We start from the raw sequence: 13,190 nt of genomic DNA on the forward strand, positions 1-13,190 counted from the left end.
AGTTGTTACTCATTAAACTTGATTCTGAGTTGTATAATTTTTTTCTACTTAAGAAGATGGTAACAAACATGCTTAACACACCTCAGAGTTTTACTCAACAACTAAAATGTTTTGCACTCTAAGATTAAAAAAAAAAAAAAGGAATAGGCATCTGCACATTTTATAATGGATCTAAACCCAAGTGTTTTCTTTGATTCTCTTCTTAAATTTTGGTCATAGAAAATAAAGTAAGTGGAAGTTTCTACATATTAAATACTTGCTAATTTTAACGACAATATAAGAGGAAAATAACAAATCATTTCTCTAAAAGGCCTATGTCTTAGTTGTCGTAGGCTGCTCCAACAAAATTACATAGACAGAGGGATGCTTAACAGGTTTTATTTCTGACAATTCTGGAAACTGAGAAGTCCAACATCAAGGTGTGGCCTGCTTCCTGGGATGTAGACAACGTTCTCTCATGGTGTGACCACATGGCCTTTCCTCTGTGTGTGCTCCTGAAACAAAGAAACAAAGTGCTCCTGTCTCTTCCTCCTCTAATATGGGCATTGATCATATTATACAACTCCACCCTTATGCCCTCATCTAAGCTTTACTACCTCCCAAAGGTCCTATTTCCAAATGCCATCATATTGGCCATTGAGGTTTCAATATATAATTTTGGGGGGAGGGACAGAATTAGTCTATAACAGTCTGTCATCATTTTTAATATGACAAGTTCCTCCTTTCTAAATTTACACTTATTTCACTTTTATGTATGGATGATTTTTTTTTTTTAATATTTTTATTTATTTATTTGAGAGACAGAGAGAGCATGAGAGGCAAGAAGGTCAGAGGGAGAAGCAGACTCCCCATGGAGCTGGGAGCCTGATGCGGGACTCAATCCCGGGACTCCGGGACCATGACCTGAGCCAAAGGCGGTTGCTTAACCAACTGAGCCACCCAGGTGCCCCTGTATGGATGATTTTAAACTGGTGAACCTGGGCCTCACTTAGCTTAGCTTTCGTGGATCTGCTTAGAAGCTTTTAGGACATGTTTGTTGTTTTTGTTACTGTTGTTTGTTTTGGGGGTTTTTTGTTTTGTTTGGTTTTTAATGAGACAAGTTGCCTTTGGTTCACTCATAATAAAGGTCAAATATTTGTCTGTGAGAAATAAAAAATAAAAGTTTGCATTAAATACTAAATATGACATTTCTTAATTTTATGTGAACAGAATAAATATAATGTCTTAAGGAACTAAAAACTCAAATAAATAAACTCTACATCCATTTTCTTTCCATAGGTAATCTAATAACCTTCTTAAAATTGCTATCATTTCATAGGGCTGTGTGTTGTAGCTTACAGAAGGGAAAACCAAAACTGATGGAGGTTAAGTTCTTGCCTAAAGACACATAGCCAGGGTGGATGTGTGGGACAACAAATACAATTAAATTTCCTATTGGCTGAATCTAACAAATTTAATTTTCAGTTGTGTAAAACATCTATAGATCTGGAGGGTATCCCTTGATGATTCTTATCTATCTTGTATTTTTTTATCTTGTGTTTAGGCTTCTTCTACCATCTTGGCAACAGAGAAAAAGAAATAGTAGACTCCACAAGCAATTAAGTCACTTAATCCGGAAGTGACATGCCTTGTTTTCCTAGTTCATCCTCACATGGCCCTACTCAAAAGCAAGGAACCTGGGAAATTGAATCTACCATGTGCTTGGAAGAAGGAAGAGATGATAAGGATGTGAGCAAGTACTTGGTTTACAAGTATGGGTTTACATACACAGATGTACGAGAGAAAAGGCAATTTGCCAAACCTGTGAATTGCAATATCATCCCTCGGAATAAAAGAAGTGTTAGAAGCCTAATTTCTCACTCACACTCACTTCAGTTTGTTAAAACGGAGCAAACATTCATTTTTAAGATACAAAGATGTTTATACTGAGATCTAAGCTTGGAACTCATAATCATTCAGAAATTATTTGTTTTGTTCTACATAAATACTAGCCATATGCCTATTGATTGGGACTATTTCCACAATTTCTACTTTTTGTTGTTGTTGTTTTGGTTTGGTTTGGTTTGGTTTCCTGCACAGGTTCTTACTCTTGATATGTTCTTGACATTTAATGAATATCTTCCAAAAAAGTGTCCCATATTTTGTTTTTTGGAAGAACTTTAGCTGACAATATATTGGTTGCATATTCATATTAAGATGTGGGAAAAAAAAAAAAAAGAGAGACAAAGAAAAAAAAACAAGATGTGGGATTTCATTTTTCCCTAAAACCAAGGAGAGTAAATTGAAAGAGAATCTTCTCATGACATTATTTCAAGAGAAAAATATTCACTGTCATAGTAAAAATTTTTATTATGGCAATTATCTTCCTGACAACAACAATAATGATGTCAATTGACAGTAATCTACATACCTAGGGAATGAAATTCTTGTGCTGTATGTAAGAGTTAGAATCTTAGCTATTGATAAAATGCAAATTATGCCATGTTTTGTTATTTAGATTTTCTTACATTAGAAACTCAAATATTGACTTGGAAGTTATTTTTTAAAATTTATCATATTATCACATTTATTTTCTTATCACAAATTTTTTCCTAGGTATGTCCAATCATTTTTACGTCAAAAATTTTGGGGGTTTTAAATGGGTTAAGAGAGTTTAATTAAATCAACTACTAAATTTTTTAAAATAATGGGGGCACCTGTATGGCTCTGTCGGTTGTGTCCAGCTCTTGATATCAGTTCAGGTCACCATATCAGAGTTGTGAGATCGAACCCCAGTTGTACTCTGCACTCAGTGGGGAGTCTGCTTGAGAGTCTCTCTCTCCCTCTCCCTTTTCCACTCCCCCTGCTCACTCTCTCTATCTTGCTCTCTCTCTCAAATAAATAAATAAATCTTAAAAAGATCAAAATTTTTCTCCCTTTTCATATTCTGTCAAAACCAAACATCCAATGCATTTATTTTTCAAGTAAAGAGTAGAGTGTGTAATCTCCTTGTAAACCCACACTATTTACTTGTGCCTTATATCTGACACTGATAGTTTCAAATGATCACGCAGTTACACTTGACTTTTCATTAGCAAAAGCCATCAGTAATATGGTGCATAAGAATCTCTTTCATTGTCTAAATTCTGTTACTCTCCACTACCAGGTCTCTTCTTTCCTGGATTACTGTGTCTGTTGCTATCACAGTTAGAATATTTATTTGACAGGGCATTTTAGAGCCTCAGTGAAAATGAGAATATAAGTCCTTTGTCAGCAGCCAGTTCTGTTCCTGGGGCTTCAGAATCAAACAGACTACTGACTCATCCTTCGGCAGACGGGTAGTCTTCCACAGACCCAAGACAGAGAGGCTGGGCTGAAACAAATTGCATTGTTTGCTCTCCAAAACTTAGGGATTTAATAAAATTACGGTAGGATTCATAGATTTATTGTATTTAGTCTCAGTTTATTTCAATCTCTCATCAACTATCCATCCTCTCTCTATCCTCTCTTACCACCAGTTTCCGAATATTTTTATTTCAGTTCAAAATCCACTTTATTATATTTTAAAATTCTATTTCTCTCTTCTATGGGCAAACTGAAAAAGGACAACTTCAAAAATCAAGATGAAACTCTGGCATAGACAGACTAGCCTCTCAAATTCTCACTATTTAGCTTTCTTATCTTTATTAATTCTTTGACAGAAGATGGAAGCATAATCCCTTGATCCTGTGACATCTCCATGGTGCCTCACCCATGTCATATCCTCACTTCTGTCCATTCCGAGCTTAATGCCCATGATCAACAATTAGAATCTCCCCCTTGTCTCAACTTTTGCCCTTCAGTTGCTGCCTTGTGCACTTTTGTTGAAATCTCAGCCCTGAGTAAATTCTACCTCCAAAAGCCTGCCCTCCACAGATAAGCCTAGCCTACACACAATCTTTCTGACATGCTAAATTCTCTCCCTGCCACTCTTCTCAGGGCCCTTACGCTGTTCAGCCTTTGTGCTGTTTCCCTTACCCGTCGGCTCTTCCACTCTTCTAGACCAGTATCTCATGCTCTCCTGTCCTCAAACCTCATCCACTCTCTTTACTCTCAGCATTGATCTTGCTGCTTGTTGCTTTGAAAAAAATCAAAGCAAATGGATAAAACCTTTTACAAGCTTTCCTTATCATGTGGAACTTACTAGCTGGGATTCCTGCATCTCAGTCTATACATTCTACCTTTTTTTTCCAGGTACTTTACATAAATCAGGCGCACTTAGACTAAAAAATGTCCCTTGAAATACAAATTAGCAAAGTAATCAAACAAAGTTAATTGTATATGGAGTAATCTGAATAATACTAACTAGGTAGATTCATATCCAAATGTGTATTTCATCCACCTCATCCTGATACTCAGAAGTTTTCCCTGGCTCTGTTCATCATTGATATCCTCCCTTCTTCAGCCTTTCCTTGGACGCGATATTTTACTCATCTAAGCAAAACAAAACAAAGCAACTTTCATAATGCCTCTTCACCTTCCTTGAAGCACCCCCTTCGGTCCCCTTAAGTATAGTTTTGCTTAGTGAAAGAATTAGTTTTTTTAATAACATAACTAAACATATATTTAATTTTTTAAATCACATAACACTTAGATTCTTTTAAGTCAACATCATGTTGCAACTAGAATTTGTTAGTAATTTTTACACAGAATTTTAATATTCTAACAATGCAGGCAATATAATAAAAATTATATTCTTCAAATATGCATATATTTGAATCACAGTATGTATAGAGTGTGCTCATTCAACATTTTATGAAATAAGAAAAATAATGCTTATAGCATTTGGCAAATTTGGTAGTATAATACTCTTAATGTATTTTACCTGATTTTATTTTATTTGGATTTATTGATTAAATATAAGTGAACTAAAATTGAAACGATAACTTGATGACTATATTAGCCTTAGTGTTGATAAAGAAGCCAATGCATAAGGATCTAATTAAGTCCTGTGCACCATGGCAATAACTTTTTCTTCATTCTATGCATGTGTCTTATAGTGTATTTAAACAATAGATGTGGTTATAAATTATTTTTAAAGTCTTGCATATGGGGGCACCTGGGTGGCTCAGTGGGTTAAGCCACTGCCTTCGGCTCTGGTCATGATCTCAGGGTCCTGGGATCGAGCTCCACATCGGGCTCTCTGCTCAGCAGGGAGCCTGCTTCCCCCTGCCTCTCTGCCTGCTTGTGATCTGTCTTTCTCAAATAAATAAATAAAATCTTTTTAAAAAATTAAAAAAAATAGTCTTACATATGGATCCAAATTCAGTATCAATTTCTCATCACAGAAATGGGAAACATTGAATTACAGTAGGCAGCCATAAAGTTCTCAATAGGAAATATGAAAAACACACTTTTTTGGAACAAATTCTAGGTTAAAAAAAAAAAAACTCATCAAAAAATACCCCAACAGAAAGCCAATAAAAAATTAAATTTTTATTCTTGTCACTTTGCTCTTTGCTTTGATTTTTTAATTTTAAATGTATTTATTTAAAAAACTATTTCTGATGATTTTGTTTATTTATTTGAGAGAAAGAGCAAGAGAGAGAGTGTGCCCAAGCAGTGAGGAGGGCCAGGCAGAGGAATGGGAGAAACATACTCCCTGCTGAGCCAGAAGCGCAATGCTGGGCTGGATTCCAGGACCCTGAGATCAAGACCTGAGCCAAAGGTAGCTGCTTAACCAACTGTGCCACCCAGAAGTTTCTCTTTGAAAACTTTTGAATAGTTAGGGGCACATGGGTGGCAGGGGCAGAGGGTGCACGGGCACGCCTCTGCATTGGGCTCACCCTGGGATCAGGCTCCCCATAAGGAGCCTGCTTTTCCCTCTCCTTCTACCTGCTGCTCTACCTGCCCTTGTGCTCTCCCACTGTGTGTCAAATAAATAAAATCTTTAAAAAAATTAAAATAAAGAAATAAAAATTTTGAATCATTAAAATAGTTTGCAGAAAAATATAAAATGCTATGTATTCTTTAATAATCATCTTGTTATTTTAATTAATTATATGTGAAATATAGGACATTTTAAAATTGCTATAATACAAATTTAGAAGTATGAGACATATAATATTGCTTGGAAATAATGTTGTTTTCATTAAACTAAAAAGGCAAACATGAATATATCACAGGTTAATGAAGAGAATTGTCAAGATACGTCTTTTGAGAAGTGATTCCTTTAGTAAACACCAAAACCATCTTGAAACAATTATCAATATCCTAAAACTATATAGAATCATTTACTAACTATATATTTTCTCCATTATTACAGTACAAAGAACTTGTAAAAAGTGAATTGTTTTGTGACTTAAGACTTCAACTTATCGGTCAAGTTAAAACAATCCATACCCAAAGTTAGTCAACAAGTATACTTACCTTAAAAAAATTTCATTCTAGCTAGTGACATGTTAAAAATGTTTTATATAATAAATGATTTGAATTTAGTTTCATGTTTATAAAATCAACACCTGAATTTCCAAGATACATGATAGAATAAGTTAGTCAAAAATATTGGATTCTTAATTAGGACTGAGGAACTCTGGGTTCAAATATATTTGATACCAGTTAGATTTGTAATAGTCAACAAATTTTAGAATCTGTATTACTATTATTGTGAGGTAATTATCTGAAATTTTTTTTTGAATTCTCAGTTCCTTCACCTGTTAAACAGATAAATAAGATGAGATCTGTGATTTATAAACTAGAATCCACTGGGCAAATAAAGCCCTCTTTAAAAAAAAAAGTTATTGAAGCCAGCTACACTCATCCTTGTATGCATTGTTTATGGTTGTGTTCATACTACGACTGAATACTTGCAATACAGATTATGTAATATAAACTTAAATATTTAGTTTCTGGCCCTTTATGGAAAATAGCTTGCTGATCACTTGACTAAATGATTCTTAGCTGTTACTTTCCATAATAAATGCTATATGATCTGACTAGGTACACAAGTTGGAAAAGGAAAATTCTTTTGTTTCCTAAGAATTCATTGCTTCATTTTGCTAATCACAGATCATAGTAGTATATTTTTTTCAAATACTGAAAATAAGTACTTAAAATGTTTAATTGTGTATGTCAGTACACATAATTTTTTCCAATTTTATTTAATAACTAAAGAATATTTGAAGTAACCAAATAAATTCAAAATAATTAGAGAGGCTGATTCATAACACGGTTGCCACATTAGAGCTTGATAAGAGAAGGAAGAGAGGACAGTCCCTGGGAAAGCATTGGTGTGCTGTAACGAGACTGTGCATGATAATCTTGTTTGTGTTCATTCATCTGGATTTCAATCAAGATTAGGTGTTAACACATGAAACTATACACAAGAAGAGGAACTTGTCCCTGATAATACTGCATATTAGCCAATGAAAATTATTTACAAGTTCAACAATGTTTATTGCAATATGGAAAACTTAATCTTGGGCAGTTATAGAAAAGACATGTGTTTTGGAAAAACAGTACTTGTAATAAAATTGAAGTTATGGACAACAATGTCTATAGTTGGCACTTCACTTTCAAAAATAATAAAATGTCATAAGATGAAGAGGAAGAACAGGTCTGATCTTATACATGTACATGACAATAAAACTACTTCTGTCTTGAGCGGATTCAGAAAATGTTAGCTGAGTATGTAATATGTTCCTATGTCATTATTTACAAGGCAGTGCATCAGGCTTAACTATCTGGCCTTGATTGATTACGTTAATGCTCAGCATATAATACTCTGCCCATCACCACTCCTGCTTCATTGTTGCTGGATTCAATCTGGTGACATGCTTTCACTAATAGAATATAAAGAGATGTCATGTGACCTCCACCTGAGCAGTGGTTCTAAACGTATCTGAATGTTTGACTTAACCTCTTACATTCCTCTCTTCCAAGAAAGAAGAACGATGCCCTTATAGTAACTGTTTATTTACCCATGTTCTGGAACAAAAGAATGTGGAGCATACCTGGATCTAGCCATCAGATTAAAGTGGAGCCACCATAGGGAGCTCTTGGACTTGTCAGCAAAGGCAAAAGTTGTCTACTTAGCTCACCGAGATTTAAGAGCTGCTTGTGACACAGCACATTAACAGAAAAGCTGGTGAATACCACAGTTGTGGAAAAACTCACACTATTCCTTCTGTTTCTTCTGGAAAAGTTCTAATGTCACTTACAGGGTTTGGAATACTTTCATGATATACAGAAATGATAATGTGATCACCATAATATGGAGCTATACTTTATTATACTCCTGGAAACTTAGACTGTTCATTGACTCACAGTGATTTCAAAGTATAAAGGAAACATCATTCAATTTTTATACTACCAGCTTTATTTATTTATTTATTTTTAGTATTCAGTGATTCATTAGTTGTGCATAACACCCGGTGATCATCACAGCATGTGCCCTCCTTAATACCCCCTACCCAGTTACCTCATCTCCCCACACCACTCCTTTCTGAAACCCTCTTTGTTTCCTGGAAATCAGAGTCTGTCATGGTTTGTCTCCCTCTCTGATTTCCTCCCGTTCAATTTTCTCTCCCATCTGCTCTGGTTGTCTGTACTATTCCTTATATTCTATATTTGAATGAAACTATATCATGTTTTCATTTTTATCAGAATTTATTTATTTATTTATGAAAGAGCATGTGAACATGCACGGGGTGGGGGCAGGGTGGTGAGGAGGGGCAGAGGAAAAGCGAGAGACAAATCTTAAGCAAACTCCATGCTCAGCATGGAGCGCAATGCAAGACTCAGTCTCACAACCCCAAGATCATGACCTGAGCCAATATCAAGAGTCAGATGCTTGATTGACTGAAACACCAAAACACCCTTATTTTAATTTTTTATTTAAGTATTGATAACATATAATGCTATTAGTTTCAGGCACACAACATAGTGATATAACAACTCCATACATTAAGTTATGCTAACCCAATAAGTGCAGTCACTATAAACTATATTTAACTTCCATTCTTGGACATCCACTTTTTTCCAAAGCAAATATGTAGGTACAATTTTCAGTTCTAGTTCAGACTGTAAGTTCTACAGCTCTGCTTACGAACCAAAAATTTATATACCCTGTTTTTCATGCTTACCATGTCTTCACTGCAAAAACAACATGCCTGAAACCAAAATAGTAATATATTCCTCTGACTTGATATGCCTCATCACTATTTATAGAATTAGTATTTCCAAGTTAATACACTTCGACACATTTTATTAAATTATTTTTCACCTCTTATGCAATATGCTATATAATTTACACTACTTTGTTACAAATGATTTTTTTTTTTAAATATTCTTCTGTTATTCTCCAGACCCAGCAAGACTGCTCTGTTCCTACGTGGCTGATATATAAAGAAGGCCCAACTATATGCTGCCTACAAGAAACCCTCATTAGCTGTAAGGGCACACACAATCTTAAGTGAATAGATGGAAAAAATATTCCACACAAATGGAAACTAAAGGGAATAGAAGTACCTACACTTTTATCTGACAAAATAGACTTTAAGTGGAAAACTGGAAAAAGACACAAATAAAGTCATTATATAATGAAAAATGGGTCAATTTTTCAAGAAACTACAACTATTAATACATATGCACCCAATTAAGAGATCTGAATATATTAAGCTAATACTAACAGATCTGAAGAGAAACATAGCAATACAATAATAGTGGACACTTCAAAGCCTCACTTTCAATGGGATATATCATCCAAACAGAAATTAATAAAAAAGCGCTAGAGGCTAGAACTGTATTTATTTTAACAGACATATTAAAAAAATTCTATCAAATAAGAATACATGTTATTATCAACTGCATATGGAACATCCTCTAAACAAGATGATATGTTAGTATGGTGAAAATAGTTATTTACTTTCAGTATAATAGTTATACTAAAGTATATAGTAAAAATCTATGATTTATAATTATAGATTAGAAGTACCTACACTTCTTATAACACTTAAAATGTTATTAAAATATAATAATTATTTACAATATTTTTAAGATTAAATTTATAATTACTATAAATTTATAATAAATAATGTATATAATAAATAAAGTACATACTAAAGTTGTAGCAAATTTTAAAATGTATAAATCACATAAAGTATTTTTTCTGACCACATGGTATAAAACTAAAAATAAATAACCAGAAGAAATCTGGAAAATTCATTAATATGTGGATATTAAAAAGTAACATTCTTAACAAATCACTGAGTCAAAGATAAAAATCAAAAATAAAATAAAAAAATATCTTGAACCAAGTGAAGGTGGAAACACAACATATAAAAATGTATGGGATGATGCAAAAAAAAAAAAAAAAACAATTCTAGGAGGGATGTTTACAGAAATAAATATCTGCATTAAAAAGAAAGAAAGATCACAAATAAATAACCTAACTTTGCACTTCAAGGGACTGGAAAAAAAAAAAGAACAAACAAAACTCAAGAATAGCTGAAGGAAGGCAATAAGAAGGTATGAATGGAAATAAGTAAAATAAAGATTTAAAGGTAAAAAAACAATAAGAAAAAATTAATAGAGCCAAGATCTGTTGTCATTGTGTTGTTGTTGTTGTTGTTGGTGGTGGTGGTAATATAAATAAAATGTACTGATTACTAGTAAGGACATTGAATCTGTAATCAAAACCTCCTCAAGGGTACCTGAGTGGCTCAGTGGGTTAAGCTGCTGCCTTCAGCTCAGGTCATGATCTCAGGGTTCTGGGATCAAGCCCAGCATCGGGCTCTCTGCTCGGCAGGGAGCCTGCTTCCTCCTCTCTCTGCCTGCCTCTCTGCCTACTTGTGATCTCTCTCTGTCAAATAAATAAATAAAATCTTTAAAAAATAAAACAAAACAAAACAAAAAACCTCCTCAAAACAGAAAACCTCAGGATCAAATGGCTTCTCAAGTGAATTCTACCAAACATTAAAGAATTAATTAATGTTGGGGTGCCTGGGTGGCTCAGTAAGTTAAAGCCTCTGCCTTCGGCTCAGGTCATGAACCCAGGGTCCTGGGATAGAGCCCTACATCAGGGTCTCTGCTTGGTGAGGAGCCTGCTTCCTCCTCTATCTCTGCCTCCCTCTCTGCCTACTTGTGAAATCTGTGTGTCAAATAAATAAATAAAATCTTAAAAAAAAAAAAAAGAATTAATGTCTATCCTTCCCAAAATCTTTCCAAAAATTAAAAAGAAGGAAACAGTCCCAACAACATTTTATGAAGCCAGCATTTCCCCAATACCAAACCTAAATAAGGGCACTAGAAGAAAAGAAAAGCATAGGTCAGTATCCCTAATGAATATATATGCAAGAATTATGAAAAAAAATTAATAAACCAAATTCAGCAGCACATTAAAAGGGATCATACGGGACGCCTGGGTGGCTCAGTGGGTTAAAGCTTCTGCCTTCGGCTCTGGTCATGATTCTAGGGTCCTGGGATTGAACCCTGCATCAGGCTCTCTGCTCAGCAGAGGGCCTGCCTCTCTGACTGCTTATAATCTCTGTCTGTCAAATAAATAAATAAAATCTTTAAAAATAAATAAATAAAAGGGATCATACATCAAGATCAAATGGGATGTATCCCTGCAATGCAAAGAAATTCCATCATATGCAATTAATAGAGGTCATACACCATGTTAATATAATGAAGGACAAAAACCATATATTCATCTCAATAGATGTAGAAAGCACTTAGTGAAGTTAACATTCTTTCATGATAAAAACTTTCAACAAAGTGGGTTTCGGAGAAACACATGTCAATGTAATGAAGGCCATATATGACAAGTCCATAGCTAACATCATACTCAATGGTGAAAGCGTGAAAGCTTTCCTATAAGACCAGGAATAAGACAAGATTACTCTCTATCACCAGTCCTTTCAACATAGCACCAGAAGACTTTACCAGAGCAATTAGGTAATAAAAGAAAAAGAAATAAAAGGCATCTAAATCACGAAGAAGTGAAACTGTTGCTGGAGATGACATAATTTTATATTCTAAATACTAAAAACTGAACTCAGCAAAGTCTCAGGATACAAAATCAACATACAAAGTTCTGTTGTATTTCTATACTCTAACAATGAACTATCTGAAAAAAAGTAGAGAAAACAAATCTCTTCTACTAAAGCATCAAAAATAATAAAACATTCAGCAATAAATTGAACCAAAGAGGTGAAAGATATATACATTGAAAATTGTAAGATATTGATAAAAGGAATTGAAGAAGGCACATATGTTCATGAATCAGGAGAGTTAATATTGTTAAAATTTCTTTACTAACAAAGTCATCTACAGATTCAGCACAATCCCTACCAAAATTCCAAAGAAATAGATGAAAAAATCTTGTATTTGATTTGGGACCACAAGAGACCCCGAATAGCCAAGAAATTTTGATAAAAAACAGAGATGATGAGGTGAGAGGCAAGATAACAGAGGAGTAGCAGACTGAAATGACATCAGATCCCAGGAGTTCAACTAGATAGGTATCCAACCACTCCAAACACCTACAAACACAACAGAAGATAGAAGAGAAGAAGAGCAGCAATTCTGTAGGATGTGCAGAGAAATGAATCCAAAGCGATGGGAAAACAGACTGCAGGAGGAGAGGTCAGCTCCCGGCAAGCAGTGAAACAGTGGAGCACAAAATCAGAACTTTTAGAAGTATGCTCCCCTGTGGGACATCACTCCAGAGACTAAGTGGCGGTAGAGTCCTCACAGGGAGTGTGGTCTCGTCTCAGATCCCATGGGATCACAGAAAGATTGGGCGTGTTTGGGTGTGGTAGAACTGCCAAGTATTGGAGCAGGGAAGCTGATAGACAGAGCCAAAGAGTGAGTTTTCTATTGGGGTTACCTTAAACCATGATCCAAGGCACATCAGGCCACCGTTCTTTAAGCAGGGACCCCACAAGTAGCAGATCTGGGGTGACGCACCCTCCTCCTCTGGGAGGAGCAGTGCAGCAGGAATCTGCTGGGCTTGGAGATGCCAAACAGGGCTGTGCACCAGAGATAGAAACTCTTACTCACAGGCCAGGTGAGCTCGGAGTGCCGCCGGAGACCAGAGAGACAGGACTGATTGACTGCTTATCTCTGATGGTGTACTGAGGAATGGGGCCCCAAGCTCTTGGCTCATCTGGGCCAGAAATTGGGAGGCTACCATTTTCATTCCCGTCCTTCAAAGCAGTATGGAAAGC

The sequence above is a fragment of the Mustela nivalis genome (genome assembly GCF_964662115.1).
Source record: "Mustela nivalis genome assembly, chromosome: 3".
In the NCBI taxonomy this organism is placed as follows: domain Eukaryota; kingdom Metazoa; phylum Chordata; class Mammalia; order Carnivora; family Mustelidae; genus Mustela; species Mustela nivalis.